Here is a 14,561-nt window from a genome sequence, read left to right as displayed (position 1 = left end):
TCAGCGTTCAGAGGCGGTGCGTCGTCTTGCTGGAAAAATATGTTTTCGAGTTCCATTAAGGGCATATCATCAATAAGGGGTCCAAAGCCTACTAGTTAAAAGTGGCGAACTTTTAAAAATTCTGTATTTTGAAGGGGATTATAACAAAATATCAAGTGTACTATATTTTTGGAAAGGCAATTTTAAATTCTTTTTAGTTAAATAAAAATATAGATGGTGTCCCAACTAATAAATCAATTTTTCTGTTGATAACTCTTAAATTATTAATTTTAAAAAAATTATACTTAAACCATTAAATTCTACGTAAAAAGGTGCTTTGGAAATATTTTCATAGAACTACAAAATTTTCCATAGTAAAAAAGTTACAGCGATTTGTTAAAAATGCACATTTTTGAAAAACACCCCGCAACTCCGAAACGGTAACAGATATTGATGTGCGGTTTTCACCATAATGTTTTTGATGAAAATTGAGCTCCAGACACCGATATTAGTTTTCGTCTATCTCCTATAGAAAAGGTTGTTTCCATTTAAAAGCGTCGAATTTGACCCACCCTGTACAAGGCAAATATACTCAAGGTGGTTTGCCATTGCCTTCCTTGAGGTTCCGGCTCGTTGGTCGCTCTATTTAGATAAATAAATATTTTTATTTAAATAAATAAAGCGACCGTACTGGCTGGGGATCGAACCCAGTACCTTCCGCTCCGCAGATCGACACAGTACCGCTGGACCTACGGCCGGCCACTTAGATTATATACAACTCTTAAATTCTAAAAATACTAAAAGTTAAATTTAATTTATCTTATAGAACATTTTGGTCAGTGATACATCTGACAAAAGACAATGAAAATCTAAAATTCTTATAATATTACTACTGAATAATTATTATCTACTTAAACCAAAGGAACCTTTAATTTACAGCTTCTTTTATGTATATGTTACAGTAAAAGTTGGAAATCAGTGGTTGTTAACAATTATACTAGTAAAAGCTCACATTCACTGATTTGCTAAGACTACGCCAGTAAAAGTTCAACAACTATTTTTGAAACCAACTTTTACTAGTGAATGCTAACATTCCCTGGACGATACCAGTGAGTTTGAAAGATTCAGTTAGCACGATTGAAATATAAGGATAAATAACAATAAGTTGAATAATTAGGCAAATTAAGGCAATATAAGATTACATTAAATTGGGTTAAACGTTGGCAACGTTGACAGACATCTGGCGTAAATTCGTCGCAAAATATCGCACCAAGGATATATAGAAGAAGGATATTCAACTCCCTATAGCGGGCTATGTTGGAAAATATGCCGTATTTTGTCGAGGAAGACGATTTCGTCACGACCAATGAGCGTCGAGTATTTGAAATTGAAAACATATAAATTGACGGTAACCTATGTTTTTTGACTCATTTCACTGACAGATGTGATGAGATTATTATTGTAATTTATTGTTTCAAACGTTTTTTGAAAAAATAATGTATTTTAAAGTTATTTCCTAGAGTTTGGTTTAGCCTTCTATATTCTGGTATTTGTCTACTAATAAATAATATCTTATTTTGTATTTCGATGTATGGAAATCCGCAAGTTTTGTATCTGAAGCCGCAAAGAAATTTCGCTCTATAGTGAGAAAAATGTTATTATATCTTTTTAGACGTGTAGAATTACAAAATTTCTTATTTCAGATGTTCTAAATGTGAGTGCATGTCAAAAATTTAAATATATACTTGAAATATTTCATGTTATATGCTTTGACATTTTTTGGAAGTAAACAAATATTGAAGAAAGTGTTGTGCCTTCACAGAATTTAAATTGGCATTAGGAATAGATTTCCTTGATTTAGTAATGATATTGCTCATAGAAATTGATAATGTGAAGAATAACAATACAGGAACATAGAATAACAAGAAAGAAATTCTAGCAGCAAGTTAGGTTATGAGATAAATTTTATTTATATAGTTTGTTTAAAGAGTTTAGTTTGAAAAAAAGGTAAAACAATTATTATTGTCCAGGTCATATTTGATAACTGTTGTTAATTGATAACATATTACAGGGACACAGTAAAAAGACAAAACATTTAGACCCTTTGAAAGAGAAATGTTTGCAATGGATATTAATAAATTCTAGCCAATTTGTACGATGTACAATGCAGGCAATATTTCTGCCTCCCCCGCTATTCGCGTAAAAGAAGATGTGGGTATTATATTTATAGATAGTCAATGATACATGGAATATATTTCTATATTATTGCAATAACGATGTGTTTATGTTGTATTTTTTTAGAACAGATTTATTATTAGTTGGCTAGTGTGTTAGTAGGATAGCCATTGGTAGTTATAAAGTATGAAGTCGTCAGGCATTAATAATAGGAATTGATCAAAACTTATACATTTATTGTGATATTTATATTGTGAATTTAAATAGTTAGTTTTGGTTGTTTAATAAACGAATTAATGTGCTTATTGTGTATCTAATTAAAAGAACAATGAAAAGTTGAATACCATAGGGGTACGTATGTTATACAAAGAATTTGCATCAACATTTTTTTGGTTATATACTTGTACTGATATTTGTTTCTTGAACTAAAGAATTATACAGTACCTACTACACAATATAATAATCTGCAGCTACATAGGTAGGTAGCTGTTGGTAATTAAATTTTTTATCTAATATAATATCTAACATCAGAAATATTGTTAATTATCAACTATAAACAACTAAGAACTAGAATTATCAACTATAAACACAATATAATATACTGTATCTTAAGCAATATGTAATTATTTAACAATTATTTTTTTTGGGAAATAAAAACTGGTACTAAATTCTTTTTGACTATTTAATTTCTAAGTCACAAATAATGGTGGACAAATAGCAAGAAAATTATACAAGTAAAACATAATTTTAACTTATTTCTCTAATGGAATTTTGGTATTGATCTACTTAGTAGGATATGCAGTTTATCATATTTTTGAATATTTATATTCAATATTGTTCAGGAACAGCCCAATTACTCTGAAAAAAAAATATATGGTCAAATTCTTTGAAAAGAAACTTTTAAAATCAGTAATGATAAAAAAATATATAATTGTTGTATAGCAGAACCAGGGGACACAGAATTAGGGGAATTAACAATAGATTATTAAAAACTGCCTTCTCTTAAAAAAGTAGTATTATATGCACTTAGAAAGACTATAAAGGATATAAGTACGCATAGAAAGAAAGTAAGTATCTATACTACTGATATATATAACTATATATGAATACGATACCTACAGTATACAATATTACTAGTATAAAAATAACAGCACAGTCGGCACACTTTAAAATAAAAAAGCAGCATAATATTCAGGTATGTATATAAGTAAAATTTTCTCAAAAATATTAGAATATGAAATAAATTGCAACTAAATTTGAATTAATAAACATAAACAAATAAAATTGTCAGTGTTATTAAAACTTTATGCAAATATATGTTACCTTAATACTTTGTCTTTAATCCTACTCTTCTGACATGGCTTTTCAAACTTATCCCCAAATCTCAATTCTTGTTATTAAGAATAATATTTATGAACTTTTGTTTCCATATTAATTTCAATATAATTGAATAAAACTAGAAAAATAATCAATATTGGCACTTGAAATTTTAATTTCTTATGTCCTTAATTATTTATATCGTGTTATACATAATACTTACATAAATATTCAATTTAAAAATAGATCAGCACTTGAACGAGTGAATATAAAATATTATATTATCAATTTCTATGAGCAGTATCATTACTAAATCAAGGAAATCTATTCCTAATGCCAGTTTAAATTCTGTGAAGGCACAACACTTTCTTCAATATTTGTTTACCTCCAAACGGCAAAGGGTATAACTTGAAATATTTCAACCAATATTTCAAGTATATATTTTAATTTTTGACATTAAGCACTCACATTTAGAACATCTGAAATAAGAAATTTTGTTATACTACGCGTCTAAAAAGATATAACATTTTTCTCACTATAGAGCGAAATTTCTTTGTGGGTTCAGATACAAAACTTGCGGATTTCCATACATCGAAATACAAAATAAGATATTATTTATTAGTAGACAAATACCAGAATATAGAAGGCCAAACCAAACTCTAGGAAATAACTTTAAAATACATTATTTTTTCAAAAAACGTTTGGATCTATAAATTACAATAATAATCTCATCACATCTGTCAGTGAAATGAGTCAAAAAACATAGGTTACCGTCAATTTATATGTTTTCAATTTCAAATACTCGACGCCCATTGGTCGTGACGAAATCGACTTCCTCGACAAAATACGGCACGTTTTTTTTGGGCCAGTCGAATATCCTTATTCTATATATCCTTGCATCGCCCCAACTAATATAATTGTTTTCTTGAGCCTTCCCAATACCAACAATTTTTCTATATGTATAGTAGTCACAGGGGAGCAACAATCATAATGGAAAACAACAAAAAGAGCATATTTGACGAATGTGAATGTTTGGAAGCATTACTACAGCAGCTCTTATGAAGTATTTGGAAAATATAAGTTTCTTGGCATTTTGAAAAAAAAATTATCCAGGTCTAATATTCTGTCAGAATATTAGTACACATCGTCCAGGCGACAAATATTTTTAAATTGTTGGGTTTTAAATATTTTGAGTTCTATAATATTACCTACAAAGTTTCCATCAGACTCTGTAGTATGTTTTATTTTTGTAAAATTAAGATTACATTTTACTCAAAAAGAATGAGGTAAACCATTATTGTCAGAAAATAAACAAATTGCTATTTTAGATTCTATACTAGTTTAGATAGACCCTGTACAAATAGTTTCCTTATCACATTAATTACTGACAAATATTTCGCGTCTTAAAAAATTTCAATTACTTATTGTTGCACATAGTCATGCTGATGTTAAAAGGATCACATTACTCAAAAAAGCTTGTTTAAATGTACTTGTTATTCATAGGGAACATATATAAATAAAATCCAATAGTAATATTTGATACGTTTGTTGTTTGTCATACAGAAACTAAAGGTGATATTTATCGATAAGTCTAAGATTTCTTCAACATTTGCTTATTTTAACACCGGTGGCCATGACTAGTTAATAATAAATTTGTATATTTCAGCGAATAATATTTTGGCAGTAAGAAATGCCAATTCACTAATACTTTTGAAATGAATAATACTCTACAAATGTAGCTTTGTTTTTAATGCCAGCTAGAATTCAAAGAACAAAAATAAATAAATACATTTTTCTTTTTGAATTATAATTTCAAATAATTATACTTCCAAAAGTTTTAATGTACCGTTAATGTACGTTACCTTGTAAAGGAAAATTAAATCATAGCCACACATAAAAAGCATACACAGTTTGAAAAAGTAGAAGAACCACTTCTGCCAATACACTTTTATGTTGGCATTTTGTGGCTAAAAGGGGTGCAAGCTAGATATATAGGAGGGCTCCCTATTATCCCCCACGACGCGCACTCACATATTTCACGTTTATGTGCCGTATTTATGCTTTCTCACTGATTCACCGCTGTCACATTGAGAGGTCTATTTTTTATTTGGTGTAAATGGGGTGTTTATACAAACAGTTTTGGTCCATATACAATTTTCCGTCAAAACGGATACTCCAGTTTTTGGTTGATGGCTTTTGGTATTTTTACTTTTTTCTAAATCAAAGTTAAGTATCGAACCAAGACATTTAGAACCTTAAAATACACAATTAATAGACTAGAATATAGATATTATTTTTTAGCATTACAATTATTTGGTAATACTAAAATATTAGAAAAAAAAAAATCTTTAAAAGATATAAAAGTCATTACAAAGCTATTTGATTTTCCTAAGAAAATGGGCATAGGTTGGAAAATACCCAAACAACGCCATCTATTGACCACTAAAAAAGTCATTACCGTACAGTTTAAAGCTTGACAAGTAGACAAAAAACACAATTTTTGGCACTCTTGAATAAATTGGTTCAATCCACTCAATTAGGCAATGGGCTCTTTCACTATATTTTGGAATAAGCATAGTTGAATAAAGCAGTTAATTCTACAATTTTCTGCTATCTCACTTTCGAAAAATGTGAAGTCGTTCTTAAGAAAATAAATAAAAACAAAAAAGCCCAGAATAAAAATCCGCACTTTATTTTTAATACGTCACACCTGGCATGTTGAAAGGCGGCAACACGGCCGCGACCGGGCCTCCATGCTGACCCACCACCACCTCCACACAAGGCCATTGAACCTTTTCCAATATGGCGGAGATAGAAGTGCTTTATTTGGCGCGTATTTTAAAACCTGTTTTATTTCCAAATAGACATTTTTCACACAAATGCCGGGTTAGATTACGTAATATTTCACTAATTTTTTAATATACAGGGAGTCTAAAGTTTTCCACATAAGTATGGATTTTTTTGTATTATTACTCTTATGAAAACATCAGTTACTTTTTGTAAAAAGGTCTCCTTTCTCAGAAAATAGGTAGTGTTAAAATATTCAAACTTGAGGTAGCATATATAGGGTGTTCAAAATCATCGGAAAAAGAAATAACCAGAAATATGACAGAAAATAGCAATAAAAACTAAATATTCAATTGCAAACACTTATCTACCATAGTTTAGAATTTACTGAACGTTTGATAAATATATACTATTATGGACAGTATAGGAAGTTACTTGTCTTGGTAAATGCTCTTGGAATTATAAACTACACTGGTTTGGGTCAAAAAATATGGAATATTTTTTCTGTTTTGCAGCATTACACAAATAGGAATAAATTTAAACTATAATATATAGGTGAGGATAAATAAAAAAATATAATATGTGTTTCAAGATTTTATATAGCAGAAACCTTGGGAGCCCCTCTATAATTCCCGTGACAATTTGGAACAGAGCATGTAAAAGGCATGCTACAATAAAATGTTAACACTTACCCTTTAATATCTATCTTTTGATTATTGTAAGCAACCATTATAAAGTACTATGCAGACTGGCGGCGAAGGCTTTTTACTCATTTAGGTGTAATATCTTGATAAATACTTCTAGTTCTTACCTTAAAATAATTAATAATAGAGGAGTACGACAAGCACAAAAGCTTTAAGTTCCTTATGTAGAATTTCTGGTTTGGATTTTTATTACACTGTTGTCACAATTTTCTGATCACACCATGCACTGAACACTAAGAACTAAAGAAACGTGTTGCAGAAGCACAACAAACTAGAGATAATTAATTATTTCTGGTATGCAATCGGAACGAGAAACCACTACCGGCTTTACAGGTTAAAGGTAAACAATTTAATAATACGCTACCTTCACCGCCATATTTGCCTTGCCCATATCATGTTGACTGGCCTTGAGTTGAGGTGGTGCTGGTCAAATCAAATCGCAATGTTGCCAGTTGTTGGCTGGCGCACGAGCACGGTTCTGCAATGTGATTGGGCGTATTTTTCATACGTCATCAATTGGCAACTTGAATAAATTGGTTCAATCCACTCAATTAGGCAATTATGAAAAAGTTCGGAGTATCCAACAAATTTCTTACAGTGCGTAAAAGCCTCCATAGCAACAACAAGTCAAGAGTGTCACTATCATGGATCACTGAGCGATCCCTTTCTAACAAATACAGGAGTTATGCAGGGATGTGTCTTAGAGCCTCTCATATTCAACATATTCATGGCAGTGCTCTCCATTATAGTGGACAGCAAACTGCAGGAAAGAGGATTGGGGATTAGATACAGATACGACGGCGATCTGTTCAACATAACAAGACTCAGGGCAAAAACACGTACAAAATTCATCACAGAACTTCAATACGCTGATGACTGCGCTCTGGTTGCAAAAACGTTACAGCAACTATAAGAGATGTTGAACACATAAGCTGAACATCGACAAAACTAAAATCATGTGCACTCCCACGAAAGAACGCTGAAAGAACAATTAAAAGAACTAATGGAATATGTAGCAGATGAGATTTTTGAATGTCCGGAGTGCGGAAGAGAGACATGACGTATCGGGCTTTTCAGTCACAGAAAAGCTCATGAAAGAAAACGCCTTGTGTAACCATTTTCTGATGCGTGTCACATACTTGTCAGCTAGTAATGGCAGTATGTATGTATGTCTGGTTCAATCCACTCACAAATACCTACATTTGGAAGTAAGAATGTTGACAACTATCACTTTGTTTGAAAATAGACAAAAATGAACTGGAACATAGAAGTCCAGATCAAATCTTGATTTGGTACACGAGAAAGGTATACGTTTAAACGATTATCTGCTATATATCAAAAACTGTATCAATAAAAACGTGTGAAGGATACAAACCCAGACAAAAAAATGTATCTGACGACCCCCGGCGATGGAATAATCGATGTCGCTGTACGAAGGAACGTCTGATTGATGACGGGGCTATCTGGCCCATGTCCGGCACATGACGGCGGCATATTGAGACTTCCTTCCTGGACGGCCGATAGCCGTAATGCGACTTAATGGCTTAGGCCACGAGGCCGCTTTCAATTCGCCCCGATAATTCTATCGAATGTAGGTAATAAAAGGAAAAAAGTCATTAACCGAATTCATGAACTTCAATTGAAAGGTTCTGCTGGATTGTATTGAGTCAATGGCGTCTATGGATTATGCATTTATAATTCTCATTTAATAAAAGTAATAGAATCCTAATTCAATATGTAAAATATGGTAGTACATCAAGACTATAACTACACTCACCGGCATGGAAAACGGGCACCTTAAAATTTTCATGTATCTTAATGTTTCATAGATTCTGTTTTAATGGTCCGGTTTTGATCATTTTTAAACACTTTGTATCTAAATTATTATTGGACTTTTTAGTACCTCTTTCTAAATTAAAAATCAAAGTTGCGGTCTGTCAGTTATACGATGGAAAACAAAATGTTGATATTTTGGTGAAAATATGAAACACACTGTAGAATACGTTAACAAAGCAAGGAATTTAAAAAATCTTTTATCATGAAGGTTTATCTTTTCTTGATAGTTCGTTTTTAAGTTCATCTCAATAGCTTTATTTTTTTTGGAGATATTCGCTTTAAAGAGGAGGTCTTTTTAATTCCTCTTAGGTAATTTTTGTGGTCTAAAATATATAATTTTTATAAAAAAGAAGAATGAAATTATTGAGCAAACCTACAGTAAAATTAGCCATGAAACATGGCTAAAATACGACTACCCGTAGACACTTAGTGTTTCTGCCTTCCGGCTTACAACCTGAACTAGCGATCCTGAAAAAAGAAAAAGGGAAGCAAACGAGGCACTATAGGCACCATTTGCAACCTGGTTAAGCAGTTGCTCACAATTCGCAAGCGTTACTACCAAGAAACCGCTGCGGAGGTACTTCAACATACCTCGCCGCTATCACCTTGGCCCAGAGAAAACAATAAACAAAAGATGTTATCGTGGGGACTATAATAAAAAAGAAGAATGAAATTATTGGGCAAACCTACAGTAAGATTAGCCATGAAACATGGCTAAAATACCACTACCCGTTGATACTTAGTGTTTCTGCCTTCCGGCTTCATCAATACGGGAGGAATCAGTAACGATGAACTAGCGATCCTGAAAAAAGAAAAATGGAAGCAAACGAGGCACTTCAGGATCGCTAGTTCATCGTTGCTGATTCTTCCCGTACTGATGAAGCCGGAAGGCAGAAACACTAAGTGTCTACGGGTAGTCGTATTTTAGCCATGTTTTACGGCTAATCTTACTGTAGTCCCCACGATAACATCTTTTGTTTATAATTTTTATATACAAAGTATTTTACTCCTTACTTTTTTGTATGTTGTCTATATTTTACAACGACTAAAGAATACAAGGACATATAACACATGAGACCAAATTGTTACCATGGCTCCAAACAGTGCCGTGGCCATATATTTTTCTTAACTTAGCTGCTTGAAGGGATATTTCTATTTTTGATAAATGTTTTGACTACGCCTATGGTGGAGGCGGTAGTATAATACTAATTAGTTATGAAAAAAACGTCTTAAAATGTTAACAAAGGGTATAAAACTAGTATCGACGTATAGCACATATTATGAAGTACATATAGTATCAGAAAAATAATTACCAAATTCAATAAGAAGACGCTAAAAAGGTGTAGTGGACTGTTTATTTACTTATGAAACGCAACACCTAGCTCTTTCTTATCCTTGCGGCTTTTACACTTTAGAGCTGAACACGTCACCCTTGTAATAAAGTTTAAACAAAATTCACTACTCACAACAAATTATTAAAAATCGCTTAAATTGTCGCTCTTGACGAGGTGGTGACTCATCCGTAGGCTCCAAAATGATGGCGTCTAACGTAACAAATTCTGCTACAGCCCGTATATGGGCGTTACATGTCCTTGTATTCTTTATTCATTGATATTTTAACATTTTTAATAATATAATTTTATGAGAAAAATTGAAAAATGGCAAAATCTACTTAAATATTTCATAGCAAACATCTCCATAAAATTTACAATAGAAAGGAAGAGAGTCGTTCACTCCGAGACTTTTTTCAAACTTCCCCTGATTGATACTTCCACCTCTACGTATCAATTTAAAGCCCATAACACGGATTTTATTTGCAAACGCCGGAATAATAAACCCATTAAAGTAAAATATGACCTTCGGAAATAAAACGTGAAACTTTTATAGACTGTAGATACACATAACCTCGTTATATGGCAGAAAAATGAAGCTCTTTTATACTCGTTTCGTAGCCGATTGCTCCTGGGTAACGTAAACGTAATAGACTGGCGCAGAATTGATGGCCGGACTAAAGGTGAAAAGCGATTGTGATCCCGTGCTAAAGTTTTCCGGAAAAGATTGGATTCGTGCCGTGGAATCGGGCGCCGAAATGATTTTCAGGTGAATAAGGGCGATTTTTCTCGGATTTATCGAAGTTTGACCGCTTTTAAATTGGTCTGTTTTGCAGTATTTTAAAATCCTAAATTTGCTTTTTGTATATCATAAAAAATTAAGACTTTAATATATTTTTCTTGTAAAATTTCTTCGGGTTTTTCCGCCACTGAAAGTGAAATCTACAAAATAAAATAATTTTGTGTGCACTAATATTTAAAGTGAATAAAGTAAGTTAGGTTAAGTTAAGTTTTTGGTTTGGTTAAGTTAAGTTTTGGTATAAACTTAAAAAAAATTAGAGATAATATAAAACCGTATATTATTTTAGCTTTATAAATTTATGTTTTTTTTTAAATTTTTATTAAAAAACGATAATTCAATCACTCGGCCGGATAGCCTGGCAGCTGTGGCCATTAAACCAAAATGCTACTACATCTATATATCTGACTACTATTAACTGCTACTAACTAACAATTTGTTTTGTGTGGTCTGTTTTTGTTTAAATATTTTGTTCATTATTCATGTTAGGCAAACTCATAGAATATGTATTTCTTTTGCATAATCAAAATTATCACTCTAAATTTTACACAACCAAATTGTCACTCTAAATCGCTGTCTTTTTTAGACAGATGTATCTTGCTTTGTCATTATTCAATTCATCATTCGAATGTTGTTAACAAAAGTTTCATCTTAAAATAAAATTTTAACCAATCACAATTGTTTATCTCCATCATTTAGTCCACCATAGTTTCATAGTTGTCGATTTTCGAAAGAAATCAGTACTTGTATATTATTTCCTATATTTTTCATTTTATTGATTTTATGGAAAGCACTGTTCATTAAAATGTTGTATCCTATGTTATAGGGCTTGTTTCTCTCTACAATTTCCTGTCTCACAATGTACCGTTTGTGTCCAGGAAGGGTACACAGTTTCATAGTTGTCGATTTTCGAAAGAAATCAGTATCTGTATATTATTTCCTATATTTTTCATTTTATTGATTTTATGGAAAGCACTGTTCATTAAAAAGTTGTATCCTATGTTATAGGGCTTGTTTCTCTCTACAATTTCCTGTCTCATAATGTACCGTTTGTGTCCAGGAAGGATTCATAGTTTCATAGTTGTCGATTTTCGAAAGAAATCAGTACCTGTATATTATTTCCTATATTTTTCATTTTATTGATTTTATAGAAAGCACTGTTCATTAAAAAGTTGTATCCTATGTTATAGGGCTTGTTTCTCTCTACAATTTCCTGTCTCACAATGTACCGTTTGTGTCCAGGAAGGGTACACAGTTTCATAGTTGTCGATTTCCGAAAGAAATCAGTACTTGTATATTATTTCCTGTATTTTTCATTTTATTGATTTTATGGAAAGCACTGTTCATTAAAATGTTGTATCCTATGTTATAGGGATTGTTTCTCTCTACAATTTCCTGTCTCACAATGTACCGTTTGTGTCCAGGAAGGGTTCATAGTTTCATAGTTGTCGATTTTCGAAAGAAATTAGTACTTGTATATTATTTCCTTTATTTTTCATTTTATTGATTTTATGGAAAGCACTGTTCATTAAAATGTTATAAAATATATATGTATAAAGGTTATAGAAATATATCTGTCGAATATCCAATATTTTTAGTTCATTGAACAACATATCAGTTGAGAATCTAATAGGTTTTCTATAAATTATTTTTAATATTCTTTTTTGGGCAATTTGTAGTTTTCACCCCACCCCATCCAATTATACCATAATGTAATCGAGCTTCAATCAACGAATAATAAATTATTTTTAAATGTTGAATGTCCAAGAAGGATGATAAAATTTTGAATTTATAAAACATGGATCTATGTACATTAGCTATGTTTTCTATATGATAATTCCACTTCAAATGCTCATCTATTACTATACCCAGATATTTAACCTTTGGTGCTGACTGGATATTGATAATAACATTATTGTACGTCATTGTAAGTGTCTTGAAATTTGGTAGATGTTTACTGTATGAACAGAATGACAAAAATTTAGTCTTTTCGTAGTTAATTGTGAGCTTTTTATTGGTTAACCAGTTAACAACTTTTGCAATTCAGTTTCTGCCTTTTTATGTAATTTGTTCCAGTCCGTATCAGAAAAAAAAACCGCAGTATCGTCTGCAAAACTTATTACACTACCATCAACATCCATGTTCTACCAATTATTTACATAAATAGTAAAAAGGACCGGACCCAGCACAGTGCCCTGCGGAACACCACAGGTTACCGGTAATTGTTCACTGACTGGTCCACACCAATCTGAACTATTTGCGTTCGGTTTTCAAGGTAACTCTTAAATAAATTTAGTGGAATACCTCTAATCCCGATTCTTTCCAAAGTTTCTAAAAGCAGCAAATGGTCTACTGTGTCAAAAGCCTTCGACAAATCCAGTAAAACACAAAGTGCAGGTTTCCTTTCATCAACTGACTGGTATATCTGTTTTGTTAGACAATATATTGCATCCTGTGTGCTTTTGTTATTTTGGAAACCAAATTGTCTATTGCTTATTATATTAAATTTCTCCAAATATTTTACCAATCTATCCCTAATGATCTTTTCAAATATTTTAGTGAACACAGTTATTAAAGATATGGGACGATAATTTTCTAATTGGTATTTATTCCCGCTCTTATATATTGGTGTTACTAGTGCCAATTTAAACTCTTGAGGAGTAATCCCACTTGAAAAACAACAATTAACCATATGCGCAAAAGGCTCTAAAATGAGGTGTATGATGGATTCTAAAGTTTTACATGTGATATGATCATACATACCCTGGTGCCTTTTCTGTTTTAAAGGTTTTAACAATTTGTTCAATCTCCAATTTATTAGTTGGATTTAAAAAGAAGGTATGAGATTTTGGTGAATGTTCAATAATAGGAAGCCCATATGATATTACCATAGTTACGGCTTTACTCTATGGTTACGACACTAAAAAGGATGCAAATGCAGAAAAAATCCGGTGGCTCTCAAATTTTTTTCAAAAAAAAAAATGTTTTTTTAATTTTTAATCTTAAATAACTTGGTTATTTTGGACTTATCTGAAAAATGGTAAAGAGAAAATATGTTTCTTTTATCGAGATCTACCAGCCCTGAAAATATCTGCATTTATTTAAAACTCCTATATATTTATAATATACCTATAGAAGTATAATATACCTATATTTAAGTTAGTAAGAAGTATTGGCAAACTTTACATAACAAAGCCACGGTATAAAATACCATCGCTGTCTTAATAATATATTCATGTTTTCCGATTTAATCCTATACGAAGCTGGAGGAGAGACGGACTCGACGATAAAAATAATATTTTTCTCCCCGCCAGGAAAGGACAATATTATTTCGAATCTGCTACGGACGACGTAATACCGTTCTCCTGAGTTCGTGTGTCCGCATCTTTATGCAGGATAACACGGATGGTGCATTTCGACAAAAGGTTTATTGGCGGTCACTCTCACGAGCTGCCTTCTCTTTCGGCCATGATTTTCTATTGGAGCCATTCCACCAATATGATACACAAAGTGAAATTTGTGTATGTGGGTTGCCGGCGGCCCGTGCATCTTTTATACGCGTAGTAATGCCGCATAAAAACGAATTGGAATTTATCGAACACGAAACTTTTTTAATATTAAATAAAGGGATTG

The 14,561-nt window shown here is 31.9% G+C and overlaps 1 protein-coding gene and 1 long non-coding RNA gene across 2 annotated transcripts in view; one reads left to right on the top strand and one right to left on the bottom strand.

Moving 5' to 3' along the window:
* The window catches only part of LOC115885533 (zinc finger E-box-binding homeobox protein zag-1), a 680,770-nt gene that overhangs the window by 367,583 nt on the left and 298,626 nt on the right, over window positions 1-14,561 (top strand). The gene's annotated exons all lie outside the window — the stretch shown is intronic.
* Window positions 2,823-3,607, bottom strand: LOC115885536. The gene is made up of 2 exons (XR_004050750.1): window positions 3,478-3,607; window positions 2,823-3,012 (listed from the first exon to the last, which is right to left on the bottom strand). It is a non-coding gene; the product is annotated as an uncharacterized LOC115885536 (long non-coding RNA).

The sequence above is a fragment of the Sitophilus oryzae genome, unplaced genomic scaffold (genome assembly GCF_002938485.1).
Source record: "Sitophilus oryzae breed Bouriz unplaced genomic scaffold, Soryzae_2.0 scaffold_396_pilon_pilon, whole genome shotgun sequence".
NCBI classification, from domain to species: Eukaryota; Metazoa; Arthropoda; class Insecta; order Coleoptera; family Curculionidae; genus Sitophilus; species Sitophilus oryzae.
This window is presented reverse-complemented; position numbering and strand designations above follow the sequence as displayed.